The sequence below is a fragment of the Stegostoma tigrinum genome, chromosome 35, assembly GCF_030684315.1.
Source record: "Stegostoma tigrinum isolate sSteTig4 chromosome 35, sSteTig4.hap1, whole genome shotgun sequence".
Classification (NCBI taxonomy): domain Eukaryota; kingdom Metazoa; phylum Chordata; class Chondrichthyes; order Orectolobiformes; family Stegostomatidae; genus Stegostoma; species Stegostoma tigrinum.
The window spans coordinates 3579571-3603122 of record NC_081388.1 but is presented as its reverse complement, the minus strand read 5'-3'; positions in this window follow the sequence as shown (position 1 = coordinate 3603122).

Below are 23552 nucleotides of genomic sequence, written 5' to 3'. Positions count from 1 at the left end.
GGTTGGAGTTGTTGTTAGGTTCACCAGGCTGACTGGTTTCCATGCAAATGTTCCGTCTCCCTTCTAGGTGACATCATCAGTGCTGTGTAGCCCCTGTTGAAGCGCTGTTGTTCTGTCCTCCTCTGAATTTATATGATCCGGTCCGTCATGGTGGGCAGTCTTGATTCCAGTTTCGTACCCTGGTGGTATATAGATGTGGTCTCTTTTTAAAAAGATAGAGTCGATAGCCAGAGACTATTTCCCAGGGCAGAAATGGCTAGCACGAGGGGTCATAGTTTTAAGCTGGTTGGAGGAACATATAGAGGGGATGTCAGAGGCAGGTTCTTTACGCAGAGAGTTGTGAGAGCATGGAATGCGTTGCCAGCAGCAGTTGTGGAAGCAAGGTCATTGGGGTCATTTAAGAGACTGCTGGACATGCATATGGTCACAGAAATTTGAGGGTGCATGCATGAGGATCAATGGTCGGCACAACATTGTGGGCTGAAGGGCCTGTTCTGTGCTGTACTGTTCTATGTTCTATGTTCTATGTTCTAAAAAATTGCTTATTGCATTGATGGTTGAAAACCAGGCCTTCAGGAATCCTTGTCTTTGTTTACTTTAATAGTATTGTAACTTTGTCCCAGTTAAATTGATGTCCTTCTATGTTGGAGTGTATTGAAATGAAGGAGAGCTGGTCATGCCTTTTTGCTGCAAGTTAGTGTTCAGGTATCCTGAAGGTGAATTTCCTCTGTCTGATATAGTGTTTCTCACAGTTGCTGCATGGTAGTTTGAATATCACGTTTGTCCTGCTCGTTGTGGGTATGGGATCTTTCTTCATTGAGCATAATTAGTGAAGTGCGGCTTTTGGTTTGTGTGCTTATTCCAAGAGGTTGTAGGGTACATCCCTCTCTTTCCTGGACATGTCTGTCTCCATCTTTTGTGACCACCTTGAAACTAACGTATATTTCATGGCCACCAACTCCCACAGCTACCTGGACTACATTTCATTCACCACCACCCCCTCCCAAATAGTCTGCCTCCGTCATGACTGCTCCCAAGATGGGGCATTCCATTCCTGAAAATCCCAGAGTCCTCCCATTTCGAGGACGGCAACATCTCCCCCTTAGGTGACCCAAAATGCCCTCAACTAGATCCCTTGTATTTTCCGTACCTCTGCCCTCACACCCCCTCCGCTCAACAAAAATAAAGATAGAATCCCTCTTGTCCTCACATATCATCCCAGCAACCTCCTCATCCAACGTATCATTCTCCGCCACTTCCTCCACCTACAATCCGACCCCACAACCAAATTCCATCCCCACCCCATCTGCTTTTCATAGGGACCGCTTTCTCCACAACTCCCTCATCTGCTCCACTAACACCATGACACCTGGCACTCTTCCCTGCAACTGCAGGAAGTGCTACTCCTGCCTCTACACCTCACCCCCACCACCTCACCTCCAGTCAAGGTCCATAACAAACCTTTCATGTCAGACAGAGGTTGACCTGCGCACGTGTCAATTTGGTCTACTGTGTCTGTTGCTCCCAATGTGGCCTCCTTTACATTGGTGAAACCAAACGTAGATTTGGAGAACTTTTCGCAGAGCATCTGCTCTCTGTATGTGACAAATGACAACACCTACCGGTTGCCAACCATTTTAACTGCCCCTCCCCCCCACTCCCTGGATGACATGTCCATCCTGGGCCTCCTCCAGTGTCACAATACCACCCACAAACTGGAGGAGTAACACCTCAGATTTTGCCTCGGGAGCCCACAGCCCAGTGGTATAAACATGGAATTACCAGTTTTAAAATCTCCCCAGCCCTGGCCTCATCCCAGATCCAACCCTCCCTCTCATCCCCGCCTCCTTGACCTGACACAACCTGTTCATCTTCTCTCTCACTTATCCTCCCCACCCATCCCACTGTCCAATCCCCACCACTCCCTGCATGCACTCACTGACACCACCCCTCCGACCTTCCTCTGCCCCACCGCTCCTCTATTTATTTCAGAGCTCCCTTCCCCCTCCCCCATTTCTGCAGGAGGGCCATTTTGTTTGCAGCTCTGGTGTATTGCAGTGAGTGATCTCTCATTTAAACAGAGTCTTGACACAGCTCTGCTTATAGACATCGTGGAGGTTACTGTCGTAATTCAGGATTTGGCCTGTGTATGTAGTGTGTCTGTACGCTGGTAAGAAATTTACCATTGTTTGTTTGTTCATTTCCCCACTACATCCAGAAGCGAGAGTGGATTGTTGTTCTCTTCTTCCTGGCAAACATGATCCCGGTAAATATGCTATCAATAAGGTAGTGTGTTTCTTCTAATTTTGGCCATTTAATGATCACAAAGGCATTGTTCACGTATCTAACCCATACTTTAGGCTGTATCTGGGGGAGGGCTGTATGTTCCACATAACAGCTTCCACTCTGAGCCCCGAGATGAGTGAACCCATGGGTGTTCCATTCATTTGTTCATGTACCTGGTCGTTGAAGACGAAGTGCGTGTTAAGGCATAGGCCTAGTAATTTTAGCAAGCTGTCCTTGCTGGTGGTTTCATTGGAGGTTTGTGTTTACGGATTGTCCAGTCATGTGACCAGTGCCTCCTTTGCTAGTGTCATGCTGAAAGAGGTGAATAGTGCTGTAACATCAAAGGATACCATAATTTCCTCCTTGTCGAATATTATGTTCCTGAAGTTGTCCAGGAATTCCTGTGCTGAGTGTATGGAGTGGGTTGATCCATTGGGTGAGGTGTTTTAGTCTCTGTTGTAACTCCTTGGCTAGCCTGTATGTCAGTGTGTCCTGCAGGGAAACTATGGGTCTAAGGGGGATGTCAGGTTTCTGTACTTTGGGTGGTCCTTAGAATCGAGGGCTGTTTGCTCCATCAGATTTCATTTTTGGGATGTCTGCTTTGTTATTTGGCCTGCCCATTGTAATTTCTTTAGTGTCTCGGTGATTCTGTGTTCTAACGGTGGTGAGGGGCCTGACTCCCCCTGTTGCTAAATGCTGGTATGTGCAAGAGGGTTTTGTGCTTTATCAATGTCGCCCGATTTATTCATTGTAACCGTCAAGCGGCCTTTGTCTGCCAGTAAAATTGTGACGTTCCTGTCCTTCCTTATTCCTTTGAGGGCTTTTCTTTCTGACATATTGAATGTGTTTGCCTGGCTTATCCTGTACAGTGTGGGGATTATAGATTTGTCATGTTTCTTCCGCGAGTTCATTAGATTTCAGTGTAGCATCGAGCACTGCTGGGAAGTCTGTTTTGTTGGTGACCTTATAAATTTAGTCAAGCCCCTGCACATAGGATAGTTGTCTCAGCGTCTGTAATGTTCCTATCTGACAAATTTCTTATCCATGTGTCTGGTTTGCTCTTGTCATTGCTATGCATCAGTTCCATCAGTTTTTCTTGTAGTCTGAGTCGCTTCTTGGTTCTGGTCCTGTTTTGCTTGATACTGATGGAGTGTTCGAGAGTTCTGCTCCATTGTTGGTTGGTCAAGTTCAAGTATAGAGATTTTTGGCACGAAATTTCACATTCATGTTTGTGGAGGCTGTTATGGATATCCGTTATCATAACTCATAGCATCCTGCAGCTGTTCTGTTTTGCCATTTTTCTTGCTTGTGGGCTGTCAAGGGAGGGTTTGTATTTGACACTGAGAGGTAGTGTCTGGTTTCTGATGCATTTGTATAGGTACGTGGGTAGTGCTCAGCCAGTTGGCTTAGTTTTCTCAATTTCCGACTTTTTTGAGCGTGCTTTGCCCAAGGTTTTTGATGTTTTAACGAAGATCTGTAGCTCAGGTTGTGGTGGGAGTTGTTGGTCGGTTCGCCGCGCTGACTGGTTTTCATGCAAACGTTCTATTTCCCTTCGAGGTGACATTATCAGTGCGGTGTAGCCTCCATTGAAGCGCTGTTGTTCTGTCCTACTCTGAATGTATATGGTCCAGTCTGTAATGGCATGTCTTGTTTCTGGTTTTGTACTTTAGTGATATGTAGATGGAGTCTATTTCGACATGTTTCTGCATCGCATCAGGGGTAGTAAACCAGGCCTTCTGAAATTCTCATGCTTGTCTTTGTTTTGCTTGTCCTAGTACTGTAACTTTGTCCCAGTTAAACTGATGTCTTTCGGTGTCCCACAAGGGAGAGTTGGTTGTGCCTTTTTGCTCCAAGTTGGTTTTCGTGTATCCTGGTGGCAAGTTTCCTGCCTGTCTCTCCGATGTTGTGTTTCTCGCAGTTGCTGCATGGTATTTTGAATATCACATTTGCCCTGCTCGTTGTGGGTATGGAATCTTTTGCTTTTGAGAGTGACTGGCGAATTGTGACTATTGGAATAGGGATAGCACACAAACCAGTGTGCCTGTCCACTGTCTACAATGCGTTGAGTCTAGAGTATGATGAAATACACTCATTTGCCTAGATAGATGTAGCTCCAATAACACTGAAGAAGCTTGACACCATCCAGGACAAAGCAGACCGCTTGAGTAGCACCACATCCACAAGCATCCACCCTCTCCACCATTGATGCAAAGTAGCAGCACTGAAACCGTCTACAAGGCACACTGCAGAAGTTCACCAAATTCCTTAGATAGTACCTTCTAAACCCATGACTACTTCCACCTTAAAGGAAAAGGGCAGTAGATACATGGGAATACCACCAAGATCCCTTTCATGCCACTGACCAACCTTCCTTGGAAATATATCATCATTCCTGCAGTGTCACTGAGTCAAAATCCTAGTCAAAATCCCCCTGTCATCGTGGGCCAACCTACAAAATGTTGGACTATTGCAATCCAAGATGGCTGCTCACCACCTCCTCCTCAAGTCCATTAGGGCTGGGTAATAAATGCTGGGCAACTAGTGATGCCCATGTCCTTTGAGAGAATTTTTAAAGAAAGGACAGGTTGAATTTGTAGCTTTTATATTGCTGGTAAAGTCTTTTGTTTAAGTTTAGGCCTCTAGTTTTCTCAGATATAGCTTACTAAATACAAGATTGATACTAGCGCAAAAGAAATTAAAATAAAATATAGCTAGTGCTATTGCAATAACTTAATAAATTAAACAAAAGAAATTGTAAAACAGTTCATGTCTCGCAACAAAGATGTTTTTCAATGAGTAAGGACTTCAGAAAGTGGGTAAACCACGTTTATGCAAGGAACTGAATGATAATGTCAAATGAGAGAAACAAAAATTCTGGTGTTGTAAAGATTAAAAATAAACAAGAAAATTGGGAAAAGTTTAAAAACCAACAAAGGATGACGATGTAAAATAGAAAATATATTTTGAGGATAAGATAGCATTTCATATTAAAAATGATAGTAAGAGCTTTAAATATACAAAAAGTAACAGAGAAGCCAAAATGAACAGAGGTCCCTTAGAGAGTGTAGCCATGGAATTATTGATGGGGCACCAGGAAATGGTAGAGAAGTTGAATAAATAGTTTGCTTCAGTCTTCACAGTTGGAAACACTAATAACATTCCAAAAATATTAAATAACCAGGGAGAAAATGATGAGGTAATAAATAAAATAACTATTATTGCATAAGAAGTACTAGGAAACTCATGAGGCTAAGACAGATTAGTCCCCTGAAGATAATGATATGCAGTCTTGGATATTAAAGGAGCTGCAGCGATAATGAGTGCTGGGTAAATTAGATTCTGGATAATTTCCAGATATTTAGTTCATAGTTTTAGTGTAGTTTATGAGCGTGGATAGAGGATTAGCTAACTAAATCATAACAGAATTTTGCATATGGAGAGAGAAATGTGGGTCCAAGACGTCTATGTCAAATTTAAACAAGGACACCGATGTGGGCATGGAAACAGAACTAATGAACTAGGACTAGCATTTAGGTTAAGAGATAAGTTAAAAGAGGTGTGTTTGAAAAAATTTTAGGATATATTCCAGAAATCATAGAATAAATACATTTCAACAAATAAGTAAAATTTCAAAAGTACATTAATTTTCACCAATCATTCTCCCCTTACATACCTTACTCTCTTACTGTATTTTCCCCTTCTTAATCAATCTCTTGATCTTCCTTTGCTAATTTCTTAGCTGCTCCCAAACTTCAGGTCTGTTATTTTTCTTGCCAAGGGGAAATGTTTTTTCCTCTCTACACTGTCAATGTCTCTTATAATTTTATACAACTCAGTCATAAACCTGAACATCCTCTGTTCCGAGGAAAACAATCCCAGAGTATTGGATCTCTCTTCATAAGCAAGGCTGCCCAGCGCAGGCAATATCTTGGTAAATATCCTCTTTACCCTCTCTAGTGCAATCACTTCCCTCCTATAATGTGGACTTCAGAACCTCCAGTAATTGTAATTATAAGAGTTAAAAATTGAATTGAGCAGATATTTGGCCTCACTGTTCATGAGAGATAATGCAATTAATATCCTGGAGATAGCTAGAAATCAAGGGTTGAAAGACGGGAGGGGCTCAAGCAAATTACAATTACCAGGGAAGTAGTGCTGAGTAGCTTGTTAGAACTACAAGTTGATAAGACCCCTTTCATCCAAAAGGTAAGTCTCAGGTGTCTTAAAAGAAATAGCTATTGAGATGGTTGATGCGTTAGTTTTAATTCTCCAAAACCCAGCAGATTTGGCGTAGGTTCCTTTAGTTTGGAAAAAAGCTAATGTAACGCTTTCATTGAAAAACGGAGGAAAGCAGAAAGAAAATTACAGGCCATTTGGCTAAACATCAGTCACGAAGAAAGTATTAGAAGCCATTATTAAAGACACTATATCAGTGTACTTGGATGAGTTCAAGGTAATCAGGCAGAACCAACATGGCTTTGTCAAAAGGAAAGCATGTTTATTTGATTTATTTTAATTCTTTGTAGCTTGTGCTGTGTAGATAAAGAGGAACCAGCGGATGTATTCTATTTAGTTTTCCAGAAGGCATTTGATGAGGCACCAAATTAAAGATCATTGCAGAAAATGAAATGGTGTAACATATGCTGGCATGGTTACAAAATTGGCTGGCTAACAGGAAGTAGAGTGTAGGAGTCAGTGGGTCTTTTTCAGGCTGGAAGGATGTCACAACAGGTGTGCCACAGGAGTCGTGGTGAAGCCTCAACTCTTTACAATGTATATGAATAATTTGGATGAAGGGACTGGAGGTGTGGTAGCTACATTTGCTGATGACACAATGATAGGTTGGAAAATGAGTTGTGAAGAAAACTTAAGGAGCCAGCGAAAGAATATTGATTGGTTAACTGAGTGCAGAAAGATGTGGCAAATGGGACAATGTGGATAAGTGTGAAATTGTCCAGTTCAGTGAAAAGAATAAAAAAGAAGCATATTGTGTTGCAGAATTACAAAATATAACAAAAACAAAAAATGCTGGAAATCACAGTGGGTCAGGCAGCATCCATGGAGAGATCAAGCTCATGTTTTGAGTTCAAACTACCTTGGGTTTTTCCTTAATCCTACCTGGCAAAAATATCTTGTGGTACTCCTGATTTCTTTTTAAAGACATTCCTTACAATCTTTATAATTTTGAAGGGCCTCCCCTTGTTGAATACATTATGCCGAGCACATGCTGCCTTTTTCTTTCTCCAACTCTTGTCATTCCTTGACACCCACTTGGACTTGCTGCCTTGCACTTCACTGTTGGAGGAACACGCAAGCCGTGAGCTCTCGCTGTACTGCCTTTAAATGAACATGTTCCTCTAAGTACCTACTCCCAGTCTATACTTGCCAGATCCTGTATAATTATGCTGAAATAAGTATTCCCCCAACTTGGACAATTAATTTCTGCACTATCTTTTCCTTTTCCATAATGACTTGAAATTTAGAGTTATGGTCACTATCTTCAAAAGTCTCACAAAATGACACTTCAACTACTTGATCAGCTTTATTCCCTAGAATTAGGGAAGGAAACTGCCATCCTTACCCGGTATGGCCTACATGTGACTCCAGACCCACAGCAATGTGGTTGATTCTTAATCGCTCTCTGGGCAATAAGGGATGGACAATAAATGCTGCCTAGCCAGTGGCACCCTCATCCCATGAATGAATAAAAAATTTCTGTTCAGGTTCCACCTTCACCAAAACTGTCACAATGATCCAAAAATCTAAAGCCCTCTTTCCCACATCATCCTTTTACCTACACGTTCATTTGGCCTATCGTTCTATTTCTATACTCAGTAGCATGTAGTACTGGAAGTGATCTGGAGATTATAATCTCGATAGTCCTCCTCTACCTAACTCTCTAAATTCCTATTGCAGGGCGGTGGCTCAGTGGATAGCACTGCTCCTCACAGCGCAAGCAACCTGGATTTGATCTACCCTCGGGCAACTGTCTGTGAGGAGTTTGCACATTCTCCCTGTGTCTGTGTGGGTTTCCTCTGGGTGCTCCAGTTTCCTCCCACAGTCCAAAGATGTGCAGGTTAGGTAAATTGGCCATGCTAAATTGCCCGTGGTGTTCAGGGATGTGTAGATTAGGTTGGTTACAGGGGAATGGGTCTAGGTGTGATGGCCTGAGGTTTGGTGTGGACTTGTTGGGCCAAAGGGCCTGTTTCCACACTGTAGGGATTCTATGACATTATTTATTTCTTTTTACCCAGGTTGTTGGTATCAACATGGACCATTTTTTGCCAGCTGCTCACCCTCCCCCTTCAGAAGGCTGAGCAGTCACTCTGAAACATCCCTGACTCTGGAACCAGGGGGTCAACAAAATTGCCTGTCAATGCCTCTTGCAATGGAGACCCCTGTCAATAAAGCTCTCCCAGTCTTTTTACTTCCTTGTTGTACAGCAGAGCCAAGCATGGTAGAAGAAACTTTGACGTTGTGGCTAGAGGTCCAGAGCAGTCCCGATGAGCAAATTGGTCATCTGATCCTTGTAACTGTTGTTTTCATATATATCTGATTTACTTGCTTATTTAGTGGGACTCATTTTACACCAATAATCAGACCTGGTTTACCATGAGACTTGGTTTATTACCTTTGAATCACAAGATATGTACATGTGATTCTGTGAAACTGTCTTTCCTTCTAATTGCCTGAATAGCCTTACAGTTCTTAAATTACAATGCTCTCCAAATCTGCTTTGGAAGTGCAGGATGGTAAAGAAGTTTACACTATCCTGATTACAGCTGGCTGAACTAAAGTTGACACTATTTTCTCACGCCCAAGGTCCCTGTTTCTTGTGCTAACATTGTCTCCTGAGTGTCAGCCCCTCTGATTCAAGTCGTCCTTTTAAACACATTTGTCTAGGTCTTCCCCAATACTGTGGCTTACTGTCATTTACTATGCCAGCATAGTAAATCAACATGCAGATTCCTGCTACATAGTTAGAGCAAATTGATACAGAAGTGAAATTAACATAATTCAAATACTCAGTTTGAATAACTTTCAGTCCCGGAAAAGGTGTTACAAAAATATTGTAAATACCAATATAACTGTGGGTGCTGTAAATCAGAAGCAGAAACAGGAATTATTAGAAACACTCAGCAGGCCTGGCAGTATCTGTGAAAAGAAATCAGTGTTAACTTTGTGGGTCTGGTGATCCTTCTTCCTAAGTGATGGTAGCTGGAAAACTTTTTATGCAGATGACTAGGGTTGGGGGGGGGGGGGGGAGGGGGGGAGGAGGTAAGGAGGATACAGCCCAAAGAGAGAGAGTCTGCAATTTTCTGGGGTCAATATCAAGTTCAATAACTTTAGGGCTTGAAATCTATGTCCTAGTCTCCAAACCCCACACACCAGGCCTTGTGATCACATAGTCTGCTATTATACATAACCCGTTGTTAGCCACCAACAATTTCCGTCAATAACTATTCACCCTCCCAGCCAGATTATTGCCCACTCCTTTGTCTGCCCAATTGTTCTTTTCTTTCTTTGGGTTGTATCCCCACCTATCATTCACTCCTTACCTCCTCACCCCACCATATCATCTACAGATACTGCCAGACCTGCTGAGTACCCAGCAATTTCTATATTTGTTTGTGATTGAATATTGTAATTTCCCTATCGATTGAGTTGACCCTAGGAGCCGAGCTGTGTCAAAAGCAGCTCTACCAAGCCTCCGATTTGTTGTTCCATTTGAAACCTTGCAGCATTGCCTTCCTAACACCTTTTCAGTATAATCAATAACATCTTGTATACCTGTCTGGCCTGATCAAATTTCAGAAGCCAGACGACACCAGGTTGTAGCCCAACCAGGTTTATTTGAAATCTCAGACTTTCAGAGTGCTCCTCCTTCATCAGGTGTCCACCCTAGTCCAACACCAGTATCTCTACATCTGATCCAATTTAAGGTTGAATTCTGCAAGCCTCTGACTGGCTGCCTCAATTCCCTTCCCAGTATGCTATTCAATTGGCTAATTTTCCCAGAACGCCACTCACTTGGCCATTGTTGCTTTTAGTGTCCCAAAGGAGCTATTATTTTCTTTAAAAGGTACATTCCACTACATACACCTTGTTATGAGGGGAAGACTAGTTGAAACATCTAGTTCCCTCCAAAGCTTCACACAGGTTAGCTGGTCAATACACAGTTTTGTCTGGTTATGCAAATGACGAGAGGAAAAGAAAGTGGACTCTGTGGTGCAGTGATAATGTCCCTATCTCTTGGTCAGAAGAAATAGTTCAAATCCTACCAGAGGTGTGTCATTACAGGAGAAGTTTAGTTGATTTGCAAGAAGAGTCATACTGGGCTTGAAAAGTTAACCCTGTTTCTCTTTCCACAAATACTGCTGAGTTTCTCCAGCGTTCTGTGTGTGCTTTTTGTTTGCATTGTGCATGTACATGAAGTGCAAGTGGAAATTATAAAACATGCTGTCATTAATATCCACTGTTACCCAAAAGCAGCTTATTGGTTTGATACAGTGACAGATGTTCTCCTGGCATAGCAAGCTTTCTATGAATGAAGGCATTGTGCCTGCTGGCTGTTTGCTGGGCATGGACCTTCATAACATACTGTCTGTAGTCATACACCAGCTGTACTTTGAGAGAAATAGAAGCCTTCACATTCCAGTATAGAGTAGAGTTGATATGAGACACACGAAAAAATCAAGTTGGGATACCCTGCACTGTACGGGCAGCTTGAAATCATTGTGATCAACTCTGCTTGCTTCACTCTGCCAAGAGGAAATGAAACAGGGAGATTTCTTGTAAAAAGGAGTCTCAGTGATCTCAGTGCTTAAAAATTTCATCATTATTGTTCATATAAAAGCAAATGCAGGTACTGGAAGTCTGTAATGAGTGCAGAAATACTGGAGGCACTCAACAGGTCTGGCATTGCCTGTGGAGATAAAAACAGTTAACCTTTTTGAGTCCAGCTCTCTTCCTCAGAACCTAAGCACAAAATGAGGCAATGTTTCTTTGGTTTATGTTGGGCTTCATTAGAGCATTGCAGGAGGCATAGGGCAGAAATGTGAGGATGAGAGCAAGGCGATCTTATCTCCCATTTTGAAAATGTAAACTTTACATCTTTAATGACTTCATGGAGTCTTCACTGTCAGGAGTAAATTGTTTCTTGAGATGAAAGGGACAAGGACAAACTGTTATAAAAGAATTAAAAGCAACAGATGAATCAACCATCTCTGGGAAGAAATAATGTAAACAACTGTTTCCTGGGAGAGAGGAAGTAACAATTGCTTGATAATATGGTGCCTTGTGACAATTAGGCCATTAAGTCTGCTAGCAGAAATAATGTTCTGAATTAAAGTGGTTTATTGCAGGAAAAGTTGTGTCTTAAACAGACAGCTCACCCTGAATGTAACAAGGAACTGGGGAGTTACTTCTCGTAAGAAGTCAAGCTATAGATTTGAGGTTTCCAGGAGTATAATCAATGTTGAGGATGAAAAAATCTATTGAATCATCAATAATGTCACACTACAAACTTGAAAGGGTGAAAACTGTGTAAGAATCCAACACCAGAACAATTCAGTAGCCAAACTTTGAAGAACAATGACGTACGAGGATTGAACTGTGGGCTCTTTCAGAGATGGGCACTGTTGGTTGGAATCCTGCCTAGATTCCACTATTAATCGGATAATAGCCCAGTTGAATTGTGAGGCTTAGCTTGTTTACTTGAGACGTTTATTTTGGTTTCTACATACTGCAAAGTTTCAGCCATGGTTTCGGTACGTGATTGCAAGATTTCTTAATAAGTAGCCAAATTAAAGGTACTTGTGGTAGTTTACTCACAACACATTACATGTAAAATCCAACACCCGGGTAGTCATGTCACTTTGCCCTGCACCCACCCACTTTCATAGGCCAGACACCATACCCTCTTTTCACCTTTTAGATTTATATGTACAGATTAAAATGCTCACCTTCCAGAGAAAGGGCCTTGGATCACCATTTGGAAAATTAACTGCAGGGAAGAATGGAAAAAAAAAGCATTAAAAAAATTCTCAAATATGTATTTTCACATCCCATATTGTGCCATCAGTGTATCCTATTACTATTAAAAACACTGTAACTATTATTGTCATTACTACAAACTACACTGTGACTCACACCCTGTCCTAAGAGTCATCCTGTCTTGCTCCTGAAATCCCTGAGCTTTGTTCCTCTTGTGGCTGAAAATGAAAGTAAGCATAACCAGAGGAAACATTTGTCCTCAGGAATGCTTTCTGACATCTTGGTTTTGCAGTTATAGCTTGAATTGTGACAATAACATTTTGTAACATCCTGTCATTGTGTTACAGATCTGGTTTCTCCAGCTTATCTACCAATTGCTGGATAAGAGATAAAAATGTCTTCACGGTCTGTAGATAAGGAAACTGACCCAATTCTTTGTACTTGAGGGCTGTGTCTCAAATGCTGGTATACCAGGACAGTGTTGCCCTGCAAATATACCCAAAGACATTGTCTCCATTCTGTGACATGAGGACAGTGTCTCTGTGAATACGAGGATTGCGTCTCAAATCCCTGTACATAATAAGTGTCTCCCTGTCTATACACAAGGACAGTGTCTCCCACTGTGAACATGAGGGCAATGTCTCTAATCTACTCTCCTTGTGTACAATGCTGGACACACTTCTTTGTCCTAGGGTACAGAGAATGGAGGTATGCCCTTGTTTACAGAGTGGAGACACTGATCTCATGCACAGACAATGAGGACACTGTCCTCATTACAGATAGTGCAGACACTGTTCTCAAGCACAGGGAGAGGAGATACATTTTCTTGTCGACCTCCTCAGAGATCACACACCTGTGGAGCAGGTGGGACTTGAATTTGGGCCTCCTGTCATAGATAATGACACTACCACTGTATCAGAAGAGCTCTAATGGTGTGGAGACACAGTCCTCATGTACAGAGGGTGGAAACACTGTTATCAAGTACAGAGTGGAGACTCTGTCTCTTGTGAACATGAAGGCAATGTCTCTATGTACATAAGAACAGTGTCTCCTCTCTCTGTACATGAGAGCAGCATTTCCACTCTGTCTGTAAGTACAATGTCTGTATCTAAGGGCAGTGAGAGTGGCACCAAATAATTATTTTAGAATGTTCATTTGTGAATCAGAAGCCGTGAATCAGGATATTGTAATCAAATAGTCATAGTAAATAGTGAAACAAAAACAGAAATTTCTGGAAAAGCTTAGCTGGTCTGGCAGCATCTGTGGAGAGAAATCTGACCTTACGTTCAGGTCCAGTGACCCTCCGTCAGAACTGACTCTTCCATTTTCCAGAGGGCTATTAACTCCATCCCGAGCAATGCCCTACCTCTGAAGCAAATCTGACTAGTTTATAATTGCTGGTCTCATCCCTACAACCTCGCCTCTTCTGATGATGTCACATTCCACTACATTACCTCTGATATGGCCTGCTTTCTCCTCAAGCATGGATTCTTCCACCCCCATCACGGTGGTCAAGAGTGACTTCTTTGCCTCCTTTATATGTCTCCTTTTTATTTCTTATTTTCTCATCAATATCCTTAGTCATCAAAGGTACTCAAGCTTTGGATGCCCTGTATTTATTTCTCGTGGATATATACCTAGCTTGTATCATATTCATCACTCTTGAAATTCTCCCATTTTTCTCCCATTTTGCTCTATCCACCAAAATTTATTTCCAATCACCATGCACCAGTTAAACTTTTAGACCCATATAAACTCCCCTTTTCAAGAGTGGGATCTTAATCCTTGACTGATTTATCTTTTTCCAACTTAAAATTGAATCTTATTATATTACATTTGCTATTTCCGAAATGCTTCCACACTCTGATGTTCTCACTTGGCCTGCCTCACTTTCTGGCTTGAGCCACATTTCGTTTAATGCTACTGTGCCATATCCCCCATGGTGGTGGACAATTAAAAGACTCATTGAAGGAGGAGGCTACATGATTAAACTCATCATCAATGACGAGGGAGCCCAGCACATCATTGCAAAAGACAAGACTGAGGCATTTATAAGCAACTTCAGCCAGATATGTCAAATGGATAATCTGTCTCTGCTGCCTCCTGAATTGCCCAGCATCACAGATCACAGTGCTTTATCAACTCTGTGTGATACCAAGAAAAGACTGGAGGTACTGCACTTACAAAGGCCAAGACCTTGACACCAAAGTTAAATTAAATGGCCTATATTTGCTGGTTGTATCTATTGAACAAGGGTGAAATGTTTGTACTTCTCCAGTCCTCTGGCACCACTCCATATCTGAAGAACACAGAAATGTTATTGCCAGTGCCCATGCAATTTTTGCCCCCGCATCCTTCAATATTCTTAGTATTTCATCTGCTCCCGGTATCTTATTAACTTTATGTACAGGCAACCTATCTTGTACTTTGTCCTCATCAATTGTAAACCTTTCTAGTGAATGAATTAACTCCATGGCCAGGGTGGTATGCTCTCATCAGTAAAGTTAAATGCAAAGTATTTATTTAATAACTCATCTGTGCATTTGCCTCCATCTATAAATCCATAAGTTTATGTTCCTAGCCAGCCCACTGCTCTTCCTCTTACCACCTCTTTGCTTTTTATAAGTTTATAGAAAATTTGGGGGTCCCTTTTATATAAGCTGCCAACTGCTTTTCACACTCTGAAGTTGGAACTTAATAAAGACCTGGAAGACGTGGGATATGGTGAGAAATGGGACAGAACTGCATGAGAATTCTTGCCAGACCTGTCTCGATGTTGGGAGCAACTCATTGCATCTTTGAACTAACTCCTGGGAGTTAAAGTGAAACTTGTGCAAGGCAGCAGTGGCTATTAAAGAGGATTGTTGCTTGTTAACTGCAGACCTTGCCTTATTAGTATGCAACTTCGTAATGTACTGACTTCTGCAAGCCAGCCTGATTCCAAGAATACACAAAATAGACAGGTCCCACAGAGCTCACCGAATTAAAATTCAGACTCCCATCTAACATGCTCAGTGTCTGTAAAGTTTGTCATGGAAACCAGAGCAGATACCTGGTCTGGCCTTATCTGACCTTCTGTAACATCGCTCATGGTAAATTAGATCAAAACTGCACTGTAATTACTGTCAACAGGGACATCCTGAGCTATATTAGAAAGCCATTACACTTGGTGAAGAAAGGGCATAAGGTGGCAGGTGCTTGTACATTTTTAATTTCAGGCCTAAAAATTAATCTGCATTAGGTGACTATCTTTCTCTCTGTTCCCATTTCTGTTTGTTTGAAGTATGATGTAAATGAGCTGAACTAAAGATTGAGATTATTATCAGAAGTATTACTGCAGTTCTAAATTAAATCTGAACGACAGCTTGCAATGATATCTTGGCAAAAGGATCTAAAGTGTTGTCCTCTTTCGTTAATTGAAGAAAGGATAGTATTTCACTGGAGGCAGATCAGAGAAGGTTCACTGGGATGAGCCCTGATATGGAGGGACAGTCTTATGAGCAAAGGTTAAACAGGTTGATTGGCGTTTAGAAGAATGAGAAGTGATCTCATTGAGATGTATTGGATTCTCAAAGGCCCCGAAAAGGTTAAATGCTGAGAAGATGTTTCCCCTCTGATCAGAGGGCATGGACTCAGAATAAAGCAGTGCCGATTTAAAACTGAGATGAGGAGGAATTCCTTCTCTCAGACGATTGCGTATCTTTGGAATTTTTTGCCATAGCAAGCTGCGGGGGGTGGAGGGGCAGAGTACTTGTGTATATTTAAGGCTGACATAGGTAGATTCTTTATCAGTTGGGGAATCAAGAGTTATGAGGAAGGGGCAGGAGTTTGGATATGAAAATTTTTGGAACAACCTTGATTATGTTAAATGCAGAGCAGGCTCAAGGGGATAAACTGCCTACTCCTATTTCTTATGGTCTCACTAACCTCTTTTGCACTTTCTCCAATGCATTCACATTGTTCAGATCTGTAACCGTGTGCAAGCTGGAATCTAACAAGTGTCTTACACAAATTCAACATCACCTCCCTGCCCATGTACTCTGTGACCCATTGCTGACCCTGAGGATACTTCACGCTTTATTCACAGCCTCTTCGTTCTCTCCTGCACCTTTGATGACCTCAGCACATATACACCCAATTTTTTCTGTTCTTGCACTCATTTTTGGATCCCTCCAATCTGAGTTTCACCTTGTCCTCACGCAGCACCGTAACATTCTGTGAGAAAGTGGCAAATAACAGTAGCAATCACAAAGGGCATTGTAAACTCTCTTTTATCACCATTGTTACTCTGTATGTAAACTTTCACAAAGTTGATACACATCTCTCCATTCAAAGTCAATCCCCTGTTATCCAGCTATGTACAATTTTCCTCACTCAGTTTAATCCTTAACCATCCAGAGAAACGCCTGCAAGTACCACTTCCATAACATTTCCCTTGCAACATTCCAAAGTTGCCTCAGCTGTTTTGTAGTAATCTTCATCTATACTTTTATTCCCTTTGCCTCAAACATTTCCAATCCTCCAGGTTGATCACCTTTTGCAAGTTTGAGTTTGTTCAAAACTCTCCCAGCATTCAAACTCACATCATGTTCTGTTATCCCGTCAACTCATGCTCTCAATTTGACTCCTGTCATTGTCTTAATTTTATCATGGCCCTATAATGTTTGAAATCTCCACTAGTCGTGTAATCCTCCAAGACATCAGCTCTCCTCTAACTTAGTTGTCTTGAGTATTTCTGATTTCCTCTCTCATTTTATGAACAATTGTATCTTCAGCTATAAGTCACAAGCTGTGAAAAATCCCTCTCCAAATTTCTACAACCCTCCATGCTCCTACAAGAACTTCCTTAAAACAAACTCTTTGTCAAGCCTCATGTCGCCTAATGCTCCACTTTTTAAGTTCATTCTCCTGCTATGTCATATTAAAGGTGTTGAATAAATGTAAGTTGTTGAAGTGATTTGCATCCATGAGGCACCATGAGCCACCCAGCAGGAGCTGAACTATATTCCAACTCAATCCAAAGTTTCATAGCCCAAGTATCCCTCACTCTAACATTACCATAAATTTGCAGCAATAGCTAGCAGTTGCAGAAGGGAATATTTGGAGCAGGACCAGCTGCGCCTAAAAATGAGGTGCCAGCCTGGTGAAGTTACAGCACAGAAGAACATGCATGCAGTACTGCAGAAACAGCATGTGATGGACTTAACAAAGTGATCTCACAAGTATAGATCAGATCAAAGTTCTGCTATCTTATCACATCCAATGTGAATCTACATGGATGGGGAAAGACAATGAATCTGTCTCTGAAATCCCAAAATTGCCTGGAGAAAGTTCATATATACAGCAAACATAGGAAAAGTCAGAGAGATCGAGGTTCTGGGAACTTGTCCCCTGCGGTCATCTCCCTCCAAAACAGGTATTCCGTTTTGAATACTGTTGGGGGAGGTGGCTCACCAGAGGAAGGCAGCAGTAGCCAGGTTCACGGCACCATGGATGGCTCTGCTGTACAGAAGGGTGGGAAAAAGAGTGGAAGGGCGATAGTCATTGGGGATTCCATTGTAAGGGGAGTAGATAGGTGGTTCTGCGGTCGAAAACGGGACTCCCAAATGGTACGTTGCCTCCCAGGTGCACGGGTCAGGGATGTCTCCGATCGGCTGCAGAACATTCTGAAGGGGGAGTTGTCATGGTGCATATAGGCACCAACGATATAGGCAGAAAACGGGATGAGGTCCTACAAGCAGAATTTAGGGAGTTAGGAGCCAAGTTAAAAAGTAGAGCCTCAAAGGTAGTAATCTGAGGATTGCTACCAGTACCACGTGCTAGTCAGTGCAGAAATGAAAGAATAGCTAGGATGAATGCGTGGCTTGAGAGATGGTGTAGGAGGGAGGGGTTCAGATTTTTGGGACATTGGAACCGGTTCTGGGGAAGGTGGGACTATTACAAATTGGACGGTCTACAACTGAACCGGACTGAAACCAATGTCCTTGGGGGTGCTTTTGCTAATGCTGTGGGGGAGGGTTTAAACTAATGTGGCAGGGGGATGGGAACCAAATATTGGACAGAAAAGAGGTAGAAACGAAAGCCTGTAGGGAACTAGATAATGGAGTCAGTGTGACTAAAGGGAATAGCAGTCGGGGAGCAGATGACGAACACAAAGGGACAGCCGGTCTGAGGTGCATTTGTTTTAATGCGAGAAGTGTAGTAGACAAGGCAGATGAGCTTAGGGCTTGGATCGGTACCTGGATGTATGATGTTATTGCTATTACTGAGACTTGGTTGAGGGAAGGGCATGACTGGCAATTAGTTGTCCCAGGATATTGATGCTTCAGGCGGGATAGAGAGGGAGGTAAAAGGGGTGGAGGAGTTGCAGTAATGGTCAAAGACGATATCACAGCCGCACTGAAGGAGGGCCCCATGGAGGACTCAAGCAGTGAGGCAATATGGGTAGAACTCAGAAATAGGAAGGATGCAGTAACAATGTTGGGGCTGTACTGCAGGCCTCCCAACAGCGAGCGTGAGATAGAGGTACAAATATCTAAACAGATAATGGAACGGTGTAGGAGAAACAGGGTGGCGGTGATGGGAGATTTTAATTTTCCCAACATTGACTGGGATTCACTCAGTGTTAGGGGTCGAGACGGAGCAGAATTTGTAAGGTGTGTCCAGGAGGGTTTTCTAGAGCAGTATGTATGTAGTCCAACTTGGGAAAGGGCCATACTGGACCTGGTGCTGGGGAATGAACCCGGCCAGGTGGCTGATATTACAGTAGGGGACTACTTTGGAAATAGCGACCACAATTCCATAAGTTTTACAATACTCATGGACAAGGATAGGAGTGTCCTAAAGGAAGAGTACTAAACCGGGGAAAGGCTGACTATACAAAGATTTGGCAGGATCTGAGGAATGTAGATTGGGAGAAACTGTTTGAAGATAAATCCACATTTGACATGTGGGAGGCTTTTAAGGAGAGGTTGATTAGCATGCAGGAGAGACATGTTCCTGTGAACATGAGGAATAGAAAAGGCAAGATTAGGGAGCCATGGATGACAGGTGAAATTGTGAGTCTAGCCAAGAGAAAAAAGGAAGCATACATGAGGTCTAGGTGACTGAAGACAGACGAAGCTTTGCAAGAATATCTGGAATGTAGAGCGAATCTGAAAAAAGGGATTAAGAGGGCTAAGAGAGGGCATGAGATATTGCTGGCAAACATGGTTAAGGAAAATCCCAAAGCCTTTTATTCATATATAAAGAGCAAGAGGGTAACTAGAGAAAGGATTGGCCCACTTAAGGACAAAGAAGGAAAGTTATGCGCTGAGTCAGAGAAAATGGGTGACATTCTTAACGAGTACTTTGCATCGGTATTCACCAAGGAATGGGACATGACGGATGTTGAGGCTAGGGATAGATATTTGCTTAGTCTAGGTCAAGTTGACATAAGGAGGAAGTATTAGGTATCCTAATGGACATTAAGGTGGACAAGTCCCCAGGTCCGGATGGGATCTATCCCAGGTTCTGAGGGAAGCGAGAGAGGAAATAGCCGGGGCCCTAACAGATATCTTTGCAGTGTCCTTAGACACGGGTGAGGTCCCGGATGACTGGAGACTTGCTAATGTTGTCCCCTTGTTTAAAAAGGGCAGCAAGAATAATCCAGGTAATTATCGACCGGTGAGCCTGACATCAGTGGTAGGGAAGCTACTAGAGAAGATACTGAAGGATAGGATCTATTCCCATTTGGAAGAAAATGGGCTTATCAGTGATAGGTAACATGGTTTTGTACAGGGAAGGTCATGGCTTACCAACTTAATAGAATTCTTTGAGGACGTGACAAAGTTGATTGATGAGGGAAAGGCTGTAGATGTCATATACATGGACTTCAGTAAGGCGTTTGATAAGGTTCCCCATGGCAAGCTGATGGAGAAAGTGAAGTCACATGGGGTCCAGGGTGTTCTAGCTAGATGGATAAAAAACTGGCTGGGCAACAGGAGACAGACGGTAGTAGTAGAAGGGAGTTTCTCAAATTGGAGACCTGTAACCAGTGGTGTTCCACAGGGATCTGTGCTGGGACCACTGTTGTTTGTGATATATGTAAATGATCTGGAGGAAGGTGTAGGTAGTCTGATCAGCAAGTTTGCTGATGACACTAAGATTGGTGGAGTAGCTGATAGTGAAGGGGACTGTCAGAAATTACAGCAGAATATAGATAGACTGGAGAGTTGGGCAGATAAATGGCAGATGGAGTTCAAGCTGGGCAAATGCGAGGTGATGCATTTTGGAAGATCAAATTCAAGGGCGAACTATACAGTAAATGGAAAAGTCCTAGGGAAAATTAATGAACAGAGAGATCTGGGTGTTCAGGTCCATTGTTCCCTGAAGGTGACAACGCAGGTCAATAAGGTGGTCAAGAAGGCATATGGCATGCTTTCCTTCATTGGGCAGGGTATTGAGTACAAGAGTTGGCAGCTCATGTTGCAGTTGTATAGGACTTTGGTTCGGCCACATTTGGAGTACTGTGTACAGTTCTGATCACCACATTACCAAAAGGATGTGGATACTTTGGAGAGGGTGCAGAGGAGGTTCACCAGGATGTTGCCTGGTATGGAGGGTGCTAGCTATGAAGAGAGGTTGAATAGATTAGGATTATTTTCATTAGAAAGACGGAGATTGAGGGGGGACCTGATTGAGGTCTACAAAATCATGAGGGGTATAGACAGGGTGGATAGCAAAAAGCTTTTTCCCAGAGTAGGGGACTTAATTACTAGGGGTCATGAGTTCAAGGTGAGAAGAGGAAAGTTTAAGGGAGCTATTCATGGAAAGTTCTTTACGCAGAGGGTGGTGGGCGCCTGGACCGCATTGCCAGAGGAGGTGGTAGACGCAGACACGTTAGTGTCTTTTAAGATATATTTGGACAGGTACATGGATGGGCAGGGAGCAAATGGACACAGACCGTTAGAAAATAGATGACAGGTTAGACAGAGGATCTTGATTGGTGCAGGCTTGGAGGGCCGAAGGGCCTGTTCCTGTGCTGTAGGTTTCTTTGTTTCTTGGTTTCTTTGTATCCAATCTTTTGTACAGGTGGCCATTTCAGAATGCTGGGGATCATGGGTAGGGGATTTAGACAGAGAGAGGAGGCTGCAAATGGGGTGGCAGAGAGAGGAAACAGCTGCAAGGGGATGGTGAAGATGGGGTAAATGTAATGAGGTTTGGGAAAAGGGTGGCTTGCAAGGGGATGGGGGAAATAGAAGTTGCAAGGCTGAGAGATTTAAGCCCACCAACACTCAGCTAACTGAGAGCCAGGAAAACATGAAGACACTCAGGCAATAAATAATTTGCAAATGAATGTAGACTCTTGATCTGATGACTACAATTTATGGACAAATTGCTGCAGTTGTAATTGAGATGAGCTCTGAATTAAAAACTGAGGTTAAGACCTGAGATACAGTGATAGGGATAATAACTACCTGTTCAAAATATCTCATCTTTTGAATGTAAGATGAAAATGTATCGGTCGTCACGTCATCAATCTGGAAGATGTGTAGTGACTCATGGACTTTTGTACGTAGAAGTAAATGTAGGTTACTTTGAAAAAATGTCATTGATGTTTGTTACAGAGATGGTAGGAACTGCAGATGCTGGAGAGTCTGAGACAAGATGTAGTGCTGGATGAACACAGCAAGCCCAGCAGCCTTATAGGAGCAGGAAAGCTGGCGTTGTGTGTCTAGATCCTTCTTCAGAAATCTGTAGAAGAGTTTAGACCCGAAATATCAGTTTTCTTGTTCCTCTGATGCTGCTTGGCCTGTTGTGTTCAACCAGCTCTACACCTTGTTGTCAGTGATGCTTGTTGACTTGTTTCAATTTAAATACTGCAATAGCCAGGAAATTGATGCTTTCCTTGTGTTTGTGGCTTTAAATTTCATGAAGAGTTGATAATTATTGAGAATAGAGAGGAATTTTTCTAATTCTATTTGCATGAGTCCAAATACCCCATGTCAAGCATAGAAGTACGATCACAACGTGGCTGTGAAGCCACAAACACTTACGCCTTAGTTTTGTACATGATCTTGTGAGTGTGGAAACAGGCAGAAATGACTCACAGAACTTTATTCAGGCAAAAACCAGTTCCTGCAGGCAAGTCACTGACAAAGTCAGAACAGAATGTGCAAACTGAGATAGAGCTGGGATCATTAATCACCAACAGGAGATACAGCACATCCTGCCCATTCCAGTGTTTTGAAAGATAATTCAGTCAAGATCCACTCTCCTGCAAAGTCTCTCCTTTTATCTACTGGGTAACACTTATTTCATGAAAGGAGAGATACAGATGTTTGTCAGATTTTTGGGGGATCGAAAGAACATTTCAATGTAGCCTGAATACAAACCTTTACCACAAGGTTTTGCACGCTTTCTTTCAAAAGGTAGGATCAAGTACAAATAGATTATTATTCAATGCTTGTGAATACTCTACTATTGTTACCTAATCGCACAAACATGAACAGATTCAAACTAGATAACAAGGTATAGAGCTGGATGAACACAGCAGGCCAAGCAGCATCTTAAGAGGACAAAAGCTAATTTTTGGGCCTAGACCCTTCTTCAGAAATGGGGGAGAGGAAGGGGATTCTGAAATAAATAGGGGGAGACGGGGAGGAGGATTGAAGATAGTTAAAGGAGAGGATAGGTGGAGAAGAGACAGACAGGTCAATGAGACGGGGATGGAGCCAGTAAAGGTAAGAGTAGGTGGGGAGTTAGGAAGGGGATTGGTCAGTCCAGGGAGGATGGTTAGGTCAAGGGGGTGGGATGAGGTTAGAAGGTAGGCGATGGGAATGGGGCTTGAGGTGGGAGGAGGGGATAGGTGGGAGGAAGGACAGGTTAGGGAGGCGGGGATGAGATGGGCTGGTTTTGGGATGTGGTAGGGGAAGGGGAGATTTTGAAGCTTGTGAAGCTCACATTGATGCCATTGGGCTGTAGGGTTCCCAAGCCAAATATGAGATGCTGTTCCTGCAACCTTCAGGTGGCATCATTGTGGCACTGCAGGAGGCCCAGGATAGATATGTCGTCTAAGGAGTGGGAGGGGGAGTTGAAATGGTTTGCAACTGGGAAGTGCAGTTGTTTGTTGCAAACAGAGTGTAGGTGTTCTGCAAAGTGGTCCCCAAGTCTCCGCATGAATTCCGTGATGTAGAGGAGGCCACATCTGGAACAGCAGATACAGTATACCACATTAGCAGATGTGCAGGTGAACATCTGTTTGATGTGGAAGCTCTTCTTGGGGCCTG